The sequence below is a fragment of the Oncorhynchus mykiss genome, chromosome 9, assembly GCF_057628025.1.
Source record: "Oncorhynchus mykiss isolate SJ-2025 chromosome 9, ASM5762802v1, whole genome shotgun sequence".
Classification (NCBI taxonomy): domain Eukaryota; kingdom Metazoa; phylum Chordata; class Actinopteri; order Salmoniformes; family Salmonidae; genus Oncorhynchus; species Oncorhynchus mykiss.
In genome coordinates, this window is record NC_143030.1 from 59,539,899 (window position 1) to 59,552,128 (window position 12,230).

Sequence of the window (12,230 nt, forward strand, 5' to 3'; positions counted from 1 at the left end):
AAATACTATATTTTTGTATTGAATTGTATTGTTGTATTTTGCTACAGAGCACTGCAACTCAACTACAAGCATTATGCAGAGTGGAAGTAGCGCATGTCATGGCACTGAAAGCTGTGGCTATACTGACTCGCTCAGCTGTAGCATTGCTCTGAACATACAGTGAATTCACATTTGAATAAAGATATGATAAAGAAGATCCAGTAAGAGTCACTTTTCATAAATCTCTGTCAACCAGATTCCTTATCATATTTGAACATATAGTATAGCTTTCATGGAGAGAGTGGCTGCTTTGTTGTTCGGTGGAGGAGAAGGAGATGAGATATGGGCCAGGTGTTGGTGGCATCTTCGGGTCCAGATCTATGTGGCACACACTCCTACAGACCTTCTGATGTTCGTTGTCTTGGTTTGCTCTGAGCAGGTGTGAAGAATAATTAACGAATAACAGCCAGAGAAGACAGTTACAGTTCACAAGTACAGTTACAGTTCACAAGTACAGTTACAGTTCACAAGTACAGTTACAGTACACAAGTACAGTTACAGTACACAAGTACAGTTACAGTTCACAAGTACAGTTACAGTTCACAAGTATGTGTTAAATTGTAACAACTCTTTGTACAAAAGGCAGTGGTTTCAAAACTCTAAGCACATTTTCAATTGACAAAGTACAACACATGAAATCACAGTCACTTTTTCACCAAATGTAATCAGTGTTTCATCTTGCAATACATGTTTATATAAAGTAGTGGCCTTTCACAGTGCAATGCTCACATTACTTTTGAGATGATTCTCTTCTCTTTTGTTAAAATACATTTGACTATTACTTAAATCTGACGGTGATTTAATGATCATGTAAACTGTTTTGTCTACTACAACTAAATAATGAAACTGTACAGCACCAGTCAAAAGTTGTATTTTTTATATAAAAAAACTATTTTCTACATTGTAGAATAATAGTGAAGACATCAAAACTGTGAAATAACACACATGGAATCATGTAGTAACCAAATCAACACCATCATCCCAGACCCTGTTACTGAACCCTGGGACTGAACCCTGGGACTAAAGGAAAACACTTTAATGAGCAGGTCCAAACATTTGACTGGTACGGTACCGTATGTATTTATTGCTTTTGGATTAAATGACTGAGTTAAAAACATATAATTATGTTGTGTTTTGGTGGTTAAACCAATGTACTCACAGTAAACACATGAGTAAACACATTTTGGATCAATGGTTGTGTGATCAATGGTTGTGTGGTGAAAGATGTCTACAAACAACATGAATGCACAATGAAAGGTTTTGAATATAGGACTCACTGCGTTACAAGTGTTACCAATTTCGAGTATTGTACTAAGAGTTTTGAAAATTCACAACATACTTTTGAAAGTTGTACCAAAGGGATAAGAACAACTGTAATGACTGTGGATCTGGTCTGGTCCTCATTGAACAGACTCTCTTCCACGTCCATCTGACAGCTTCTGAGGGAGATTTATATTGTAACATGTGCATTAAATATGTAAAACACTATGTCAAATTACAATTCAATGTAAGCTCCAGTAGAGACATATCATTCATGAAATAAAATGTCAGTTTGTACAGTAGAATCAGATATTTGAACTAGAAGTTGTGTTGTGTAGTTCTAATCTAAACAGTATCATTCATTCAGAGCATCAGGAAAAGGGGTGAGGCTGCTGGTCTGCTGGTCAGGGAGAGTGATCAGCAGGTGTTCCTCCAGTGAGGGAGATAAAGAGGCTCTGAACTGAGAAGCCCCCTAAAGGCCAGAGGCATAGGACTCTGTCTCTTGGCTGTCTGAGCCCTAATCTGCTTTCCTCCCTTTCAGCAGGTTGATGTTTATTGTCATGATTCTTGCCCTGAAGGCAGAACTGAGCAATTTATGCTAGAAGGACCAGCTGCGAAATCAAAATTGGCTATATCGTAAAAATTCCTGAAAACAAAAATGTGCTTTTTGTTCTTAATTTAAGGTTGGTGTTAGGCATTAGGGTTAGCGGTGTAAAGTTAGGGTTAAGGTTAGGGTTAGGTTAAAAATCAGATTTTATGACTGCCAGTGACCACTCTGCAGAGCTGCCTCCAGGGCAAGATTCATTACAATAAATGCCAAGCTGCTCCACAGATGCACATACACAAGGACACTTAGTGTATGCACTGAGCCAGAGATACCTGCACACAAACATATCAACAAACCCAGAGAAACCATGCAAACAAAAAGACACGGATTCTGTCTCAAAGATGGCTGCATCTGTATAGTGTCTGTAAACATTCAAACTGTTCACAATTGTGAATATTCTCTCTTTTATACCTCAATCTCTCTCTTACACATACACACATACAAACTAAAAGCTAATGCACACAGACACACATACACACACACACACAGCTGGCTGGTAAGTAGAGGGCTTGCCACAGTGCCAGCTGTACCGTTGCAGCAGCCAACCTAGGATCTAGCCAACCATTGGTTGAGTGGTGCCAGGCAACCCGGGGAACACATTGAGAGGGGGGCCATTCATACCTTAGTGGGGAGAGGAGGGGAGAGGAGGAGGAAGGAGCCAGGGCTGTTCTGGGATCAGCATGGAGGATCCTCCCACAGAGACACAGATGGGCGACTTCAGCTGGAGCTCTGCACCAAGAATAGTCATGTTGCATCTGGAATAATAGCATGATCAGTTTCCTGGTCACAGCAGAGCCACAGAGGACCTGCCCTTTGGGTCTCACCCATATCCCAGGGCTAAGAACATATGTATCTCTATTTATTGACCCATTGGGCATGGTAACACACTGTGTGGTTAGAAACAAAGATGGAGGGAAGGACACTTCCTCACTGGTCAAAATGCAAGAACATTGTTCAGAAAAAGATTAAATCCTCTAGAGAATGTTTAGAAAAATGAGAGCATATTTCCAAACCACTGTATGTTTGCGTAACCTGATCTATTTATATTTGAGTGTGACTGTAATGACATGAAATCTTTAAACTATGAAATATTAGTAATGTTACAATTGTATTAGTATTAGCTGTCATTTATAAATGACACCATACAGAGTTTTTTATGGAACCATTTTGTTCAGTGAAGAAATCTTAGGGTTATTTATTTGAATCAGTGAACAAGAACCCCTAGGGTTCTGATCAAATAACCCCACAAAATACTTTTATATTCAGTATAACGTTTAGGGCTGCCATATATGAAGCAAGGGATAGAACCCTTTTTGGTTCTACAGTTGAAGTCGGAAGTTTACATACACTTAGGTTGGAGTCATTAAAACTTTTTTTTCAACCACTCCACAAATTTCTTGTTAACAAACTATAGTTTTGGCAAGTCGGTTAGGGCATCTACTTTGTGCATGACACAAGTCATTTTTCCAACAATTGTTTACGGACAGATTATTTCACTTATAATTCACTGTATCACAATTCCAGTGGGTCAGAAGTTTACATACACTAAGTTGACTGTGCTTTTAAACAGCTTGGACAATTCCAGAAAATGATGTCATGGCTTTAGAAGCTTCTGATAGGCTAATTGACATCATTTGAGTCAATTGGAGGTGTATCCGTGGATGTATTTCAAGGCCTACCTTCAAACTCAGTGCCTCTTTGCTTGAAATCATGGGAAAGTCAAAAGAAATCAGTCAAGACCTCAGAAAAAACTGTAGACCTCCACAAGTCTGATTCATCCTTGGGAGCAATTTCCAAACGCCTGAAGGTACCACGTTCATCTGTACAAACAATTGTATGCAAGTATAAACACCATGGGACCACGCAGCCGTCATACCGCTCAGGAAGGAGACGTGTTCTGTCTCCTAGAGATGAATGTACTTGTTGCGAAAGATGCAAATCAATCCTAGAACAACAGCAAAGGACCTTGTGAAGATCCTGGAGCAAACAGGTACAAAGGGATCTACAGTATATCCACATTAAAACAAGTCCTATATCGACATAACCTGAAAGGCCGCTCATCAAGGAAGAAGCCACTGCTCCAAAACCGCCATAAAAAGCCGGACTACGGTTTGCAACTGCACATGGGGACAAAGATCATACTTTTTGGAGAAATGTATTCTGGTTTGATGAAACAAAAATAGAACTGTTTGGCCATAATGACCATCATTATGTTTGGAGGAAAAAGGGGGAGGCTTGCAAGCCGAAGAACACCATCCCAACCGTGTAGTACGGGGGTGGCAGCATCATGTTGTGGGGGTGCTTTGCTACAGGAGGGACTGGTGCACGTCACTAAATAGATTGGAATGATGAGGATGGACAATTAAGTGGATATATTGAAGCAACAACTCATGACATAAGTCAGGAAGTTAAAACTTGGTCGCAAATGGGTCTTCCAAATGGACAATGACCCCAAGCATATTTCCAAAGTTGTGGAAAAATGGCTTAAGGACAACAAAGTCAAGGTATTGGAGTGGCCATCACAAAGCCCTGACCTCAATCCTATAGAAAATGTGTGGGCAGAACTGAAAAAGCGTGTGCAAGCAAGGAGGACTACAAACCTGACTCAGTTACACCAGCTCTGTCAGGAGTGATGAAATATTCTGACATTTCACATTCTTAAAAAAAAGTGGTGATCCTGACTGACCTAAGACAGAGAATTTTTACTAGGATTAAATTTCAGGAATTGTGAAAAACTGAGTTGAAACGTTTTTGGCTAAGGTGTATGTAAACTTCCGACTTCAACTGTATTTAGCAGTATATATATTTATCTGATGCTCTAGAGACACCCACATGAAACAATATACATTGTTCAGTTCGACTTTCAGATCAACTTTATTATCTCACCAGGGTGAAATTAATTTGGTCATGTGCTTAAATAGACGCTACATAAAACATGCTATAGCTACACATTTAAAGTGAAAGTGTAAAACGCTGTATACTTGAGGGACCAACAGACTATCCATTATACAGCCTAATGGCTGTTGGAGTCCCCATATCTATCTGTTTTGATTTTCTTTTGAAGAAGTCTCTTCCCACTTGTCCGGCTGCTGCTGTGACTGAGTTTTGAGAGAAGGGGTACTGTCCTGCAAAATGCTTTCAAGTTTTAGGAGGAAGAGTTTTGTGTACGGGTGATGGCTGATTCTTGATCGATATCAATTATCCTTCCCGCCATCTTGATCAAGTGCTGAAGCTTGACTTGGTCTTGTGCTCACGTTTCCAAACATGCAGATCAGATAAAGGGCAGCACACTCTGCAGGACAGATTTATAGAACATGCAGTCTCTGTTGCAATTTCTTTATCTTTGCAAGGGCACAGTCATTGAATTTCAGTGTATTGTCTATTTCACTTCCCAGGTATTTATATGTGGTCACGCTATCGACTGATTCCCCATTGATCTTCGTAGGAGGTAGTGCAGTTTTTTATTCCTTCTGAAATCGATTTCCATCTCTTTTGTTATAGTATATGTTGTAGTATACTGTAAAATACTATAATAAATACTACAGTATTATCTGCTATAAAACACTGTAGTAAATAGTACAGTAATGTCTGCAAAAACACTACAGTCCACAAAAACATTCAACTTTTTTAACTACAGTAAATACTAGAGCATTTCATTTGAATATACCCTGCACATTCCCCTCCCACATATCCCAATTTGTGCCACCCATAAGTGAGAAACCTACATGCCAAGTCCTAGACCCCAGTCCTACCTACCCACAGGCTATGGAAAATGTCATCTTTTAGTATGTCTCCAGCAGGAGAAATGTCTCCATTATATATCAAAGATAGTACAACAAAAACACTATAGTAAATACTACAGTCAATACTACAGTATACTACAATCGGCAAAAACACTACATTATTTACTATATTATACACTACAGTTATTTTACTACAGTATTCATACTATAGCTAACTGTAAATACTTCAGAAAACTACAGTGAAGTCCGCAAAAACTCTACAGTGAATACTAGTATTTATACCATAGTATACTACAGTATTTTTTCATGTGGGGCAGCTCCGTACTAACACACTAACAAACACTATAAATCAGAGAGTTGCACTGCACCAACATGGCTCTATTGTTGGATAACCTCTGAAAACCCCACAGCACCTCGTCTCTAAGTTAGAAGAGGAGACATCCAGTCAAAAGGCATGGAGTCCATTTCCTGGGTACTGAGATGTTAAGTATTTACTTGTGTTATTTTAAGGAGTGAGTTTCCCAGAAATTCACGGTGTCACATAGGTTAAGTACCACCTTAAGGAACAAGCATTTGAAACTGAAGGCAATTAGCCAATAAATAGCTTTTTAAAGCAAGCCGTTCGAAGGGAGACCGAACGTCATCATTTAAAAAGTGGGTTTGTTTTTTTGTCTCACTTTTTTAGTTTGTTGCTAATTATAAATAGAACACTTCTGCAGAAAATAGGACCATTGATTGTATATGCATGTATATCAAAGCACTATATAAATGTCAAAAATAAATCAAATAAATTGATTAAGACAAAAAAAGAGAGGAAAGGGCTTGACAATCAAAATAACAGACTCATCAAAAGATTCACAAACATCTCTCTTATTTTAAATGACCTTGTTAGATTAATGAAATTACAGAACAGACTGAGATGGAGAGATGAATTTACCGCCAAGGAAAAAGTTGTTGTTAACACTGTAGAATACTTTGTTCATATTTGTACTTTCCAGAACAAAGTTTAAAGTTGTATTTTCTTTTTTAGGTCAACTGAAACACTTTGAAGTCTATGGCACTGTAGTTGAGTAAGGAATATATAGCTCTATTTTAAAATCATCATCACTATATGACATTATTGGGGCCCAGCAATTAATTATTCTGTAAACAACAGAAATGATTACAACAGCAAAAAATTTCTGATTACTCTTTTAGTAGAATTGCCACCTGCATTTCCCAAAATGCTCCTCTTTCCTCTCTCCTCTCTCTGAGCACTTACCCTCTGCCTCGCCGCTGTACCACAGGAGATGCCAAAACCTGGATGACTGCTGAAGGATAATCATCGCCATGACAGCAGTGACAACAATACACCAGATGGATCGCTCAAACGCCTGACGTCCGCTTCCTGGCTGGCCAAATGTCCTGTGTTACCAACAGCAGTGCCAAGAATTGGGGAGGTTGCTCATTGATATATCAACATAGCCTTTGTATTCATCTGAAATGAATACTCTCAAGGAGACTGTTAGACTAAATGTATAATACCTCAGAGAGGGCTACTGGAGCAGCATCGACTGTCCAGTAACATGATCAATCCTTCTCCCAGTCCACCTTGGAGAAGAAATCATTACTTGACTATTCTATCATTCTGCACTTGAAAATGATGAAGTACCTGTTCGTTATTGCAGTCCTTTGTTAAATTCTGTATTTTGTGCAGGAATAGCGATGCATTGACTGGCCTGTTCTTTCATGTCCGAAAGTGACTGATTTGCAGCTGGGTAGTGTGTTCCCATTGTTAAGGTCTCAGGTAAGACCCTAGGAGCCAGGTCTGATGGTGAGAGCCCCCTGTCTGTTGCTGTCTGTCTCCAGCTCTTGGGCCCTGGGGAGGGACTGGTGGTCACTAATGGTCCTGGGTCCTGGATGGGAGGCCTCTCATACTGGGCTGTTCTCTCTGAGACTGCTCCTAACATGACACCTCATCCATCTACACCTAGTTGGGCCACCAGGGGGCCATCAGTACCCTAACCTAATGAGGAGGAGAGGGTGGCGGGGGTGTCATTGTTTCTTACCCTACCTGCCACATGTCCTGTCACCACATCATAGTACCACAGCTCACTGGTGCTACAGTACCACTGTGACTAGACAAGGTGACCGCAGTGAAGTCAGTCACTGGAACCAACTGACAATATTATACCACCATCTCTACTCTACACCCAGATTATCAATACTAAATCACTGTCACTTATTACTCAATATTGCCTCATCAATTGTTAAACATTCACCTCGCTGTGCTCCATCCAGTTAACTTTTCATATCATTAGCAAATAGAGACTCAAGCTTTAAAATGCGGTCGATTGCAGAGAATGAAAGTCTAATGAAAAGTGGGTTAAGTGCGCTCAGCTCAGTGGTGCGTGTGTTTGAGTGTGTGAAGGGTTATAGCGGAGCTGTGAGTTTGATAAACACACATCCGAGTGCTCATTAAAAGCGTCTCTCACAGGGCTGGCAATGGACTGTGTGTCTACCTCCCGTCTACCGCTACATGCTAATCAGGCTAATTAGCCTCAGATTCTCCTGAGTGTCCTAATGATTCGGTTTCAGAAAGACAGAAAATGCAAAGGACTCCCGAGGAACATTAATTAGACCTTTTTTAATTGAATGGCATTTTTATTTGCTCATGTTTTGGGGATTTAAGAGCTTATATAAATGTACTCAAGGTGTGCACAGTTCTAGTGTCAACAGTTGATAGATCTAGGGAGGGGTCAGGCAATAACAACATAAAAGAAAACAACAACCCCTAAATATTCTGCTGATTTCACTAATGATACATATCTACAAGAAGACATGGCTAGTGTGCTTACTGTACCAACCACATGCTACAATCAAATTGAAGAGCTATTTTCCAAACAACAAACTAATGCAAGAAAATAAGTTACTTTGTCCTACAGCCACCCGTCACTCTCCCTCTGCCTCCCTCCTGGACATTCAGCCCCCCAGTCTGAGCTGTCACCCAGCATCAGTGGTAGTGTCAGTGAAGCAGGGAGCAGACAGCATGTGTGTTCTTCAGTCGGAGGGTCAGAGTCTCAGGGCTCAGCGGGCATTGTTACGGAGATGCCATCTGCTTGAACCCGTCTCTCTCTCACTCCCAGCATCACGCCCGCCTGCATCACAACTCTCCAGTCCCTCTGTCCTGTCTGTCAGTGTCACCACCACAACCACCACCGGTGGCAGTAGGGGTCTTCGAAAGTGACCACGAACTACCAGTCCTGGGTGAATGTTGAGCAGGGGAGGAATGGATTGGTCACAAGAGGAGACGACTAAGAAGTAAACTGACCCTGTTGGCCCTGTTGAGATGCAACACCAACCTCCTGGTTACAGAGGAGCAGAAGAATGCAAATGAAGGAAAAGAGAATTAGCAGCAGCTGAGGTTTGATGAGGCGAAGAAGAATCGGAATGTGTTGGGAATGCGGAATGTGTTATTTATAAGGAGAAGAAGAAGAGAAGGCGACGACAGGAAAACAAACAGTGAGGTTTCAATATTTGCCCTTCATTCTTATCAGCGGAGCTGTTCCCCTCTCATCCCATTCTCCATGCTCTGGAGCCGAGGCGGCTGCAGCACTGGAGCCAGAGGAAAGAGAAAATTGAACGATCAAGTAACAGGATTTGTTGAAACAATGGTTGCTGGGGGCAGTGGGAGAAGAGAAGGCTTCACAAACAGCCAATAAACACGGTGTCCCTGGAGGGAACCAACTGGAGAATAAGGATGGGACAAGACTTCTGATAACCTACCCTTGCTTTGCTTGGCCTGTCCTCAGCCCACGCCTGCATACACACACGCACTGCATACACACACACAACAAACACACACAAGCAGGACGCCTCCTCTAAACTTGCGTTCCGGCATGCAGGATTAAAGTGATTTGCTGAGATTAAAGTGCCACCAGTTAAATTCAAGCAGGTTTTTTAATGGTTTAATTCATGGGCTAGGAGACAGGCTTAAATAAGATTGTCAAGTGTGGTCAATTAAGCTCATTAGTTGTTTTAAGGGGCTGCTCGCATTCCCACTTCTGTAATCAGATCCTTTGAAAATTTGAATGAATTAGGAAGCCGGGTCCCATTCTCGTCTGTTGGTGAGCGCGCAGGGCCTAGGAGCCTGGGGCGCTTCCATTTATCAGGGCCAAGGCCTGTAATCTGGTGACAGTCACAGTCTGGAGCGCTAAAGGCCCCATTTAGAAATGTCCCATTTACGAAGCTCCGAGACACTGATGCCAGTGAGGGTGTACAGACACAATGAAACATCATTGATCTAAGTCAGTTACACAGTAAGCCTGTGTAAAAGAGCCTAGTATATGATGACGTGTTTAAGTTTCTATTATGACATTGTGGTTTTATGTAGATAACCCCTACAGGGCATAAGTTCAGTTGCATCAGTTTGTTTTCCATGTTGAAGCAATCATTTGATGTGAGTAAGACATTTACTGCTGGTCTTTAATTATTTGTTACTTTTATTAATTTTTTGGTGTATTTTTCTTAAAACTGCATTGTTGGTTAAGGTCTTGTAAGTAAGCATTTCACTGTAAGGTCTACTACACCTGTTGTATATGGTGCATGTGACAAATACAATTTGATTTGATTTGATTATTCATCCGAATGTGCGGGGGTACAGCCAATGGCGGACTGAAGACAGCGGTGCAGAATGCCTCAAGATAAAAACGCAATATTCAATATCTGTAAATTTGACTAAATTTTAGCACTTCACTCCACATAGTTGTGGGCAATAACCTTCAATCTGGATAACATCACAAAACAAATTATAAAGCTAGAGAAATGTATCGACCAAAATTACCATTACAATCAACACCCAAACATGTCGTAGAGTAAACATTGAGAACGTATCCCCAAAAGAAAACGAGACTCCTCCACGGACACAGACGACTTATACTTTTCACCACTGGGGAATGTTAAGTGTAGAAACCGACCTGCTAAAGTTGATAAATGATCAATTTTGTACCACACTTGAACTAGTCAACTAGCCAGGAGTTGGAGGCAAGCCTCGAGATGAGTGATGGAAAAGCTGTGACAGTGGAGAAAGAAAGAAGATAAAAGGTACACTCAATACTACTGAAACGGACGACGGTCTGTACCAACTCTACAAGGTGAATAAAAAGGAAGCATGTAGCTCTCGTAGTCGATAAACTATATATTGATAACCAACTGTCCCGAGACACCAAGACTACTCCATGGCTTTTCTAAATAATACAAAGTTCCCATAGAGTTGAATAATGTAACACCCAATACTATCCATGGTAGGGCGTGTAAAAAACAAAACAGGAACACAGTATAATAAAACAATCGATAAAGAAATAAACTACAAATACACTGTACCATTCAATATAGGAAATGTTTCAATCTTTCTATTTATAGTATTTATAAATAGATCAAAGACAGCAAGAAAGGATCATTATTGAAATAATACTTCTTCAAATATAAGGAACTGGAACACAAAAGTACTCAAAAGCCCGAAATTGGTAGGAATCAACATGGTAGGGACAAACAAATAAAAAACAGTCAACAGAGCACATAGAAGGCACAGTATGTGGGTATGTGTAGGTGGTGTGTGTTTTTGTGTTTGGAGAAGTGTGGAGTTAAGTGAGTGAAAATGCCAGAGCTCATGTGTGTCCGTGAGCAGGAGAGGTGACAGAGAGAGATTTCAGTTTTGTGCATATATGGGATATACATTTTTTAAATAATTATAAATATAGTTTATTTTATTTATTGTCCTCTCACCAACCCTATACCCCAGTCACCCACCTGAGTGACCCATACACTAAAGAGAAGTCCTTATCTGTTTTATAGGCCTACTGCAAGTAACCTACACGCTGCCAAGACAGAAAGATAAATGTGGTCAGAGACCCACTAAAGCAGCACCGCCCCCTCAAGAGTCTGAGGCTGCCTGGCAGGGTTGGTCCAACAAAGCCAAATGCCCCCGGATGGGTGAGCATAATATACAAGGAATTTATCAAAGCTGCTAATGAGAACCTTGACGACCTTGTACCTAGCCAATGGGAATTCCGGTGGGGTGCCCCCACCAGGTAGTGGCAGTGTTGGCAACACTAGCTGCAGTAACCCATGGGGAGGGGGTCATACTCGGACAATCAGAAAAGGGGGAAATGATTGTGGCCCTGGTGGCATAAAATAATCAAAAGGTCTGTGATGCTTTGTAATGGTAATCCTGGTTATAGGTACAAATCCTTCATATGAACTGCCTACATTATTATGCATATTATTCCTTAATTCTGGAAATAGATCAAATATATGAAATATTTTTTATATGCAGTACCAGTCAAAAGTTTGAACACACCTACTCATTCAAAGGTTTTTCAATGTAGAATAATAGTGAAGACATCAAAACTTTGAAATAACTGTGAAATAACACATATGGAATCATGTAGTAACCAAAAAAAGTGTTAAACACATCAAAATACATTTTATATTTGAGATTCTTCAAAGTAGCCACCCTTTGCCTTGATGACAGTCACCTGGAATGCATTTCAATTAACAGGTGTGCCTTGACAAAGTACATTTGTGGAATTTCTTTCCTTCTT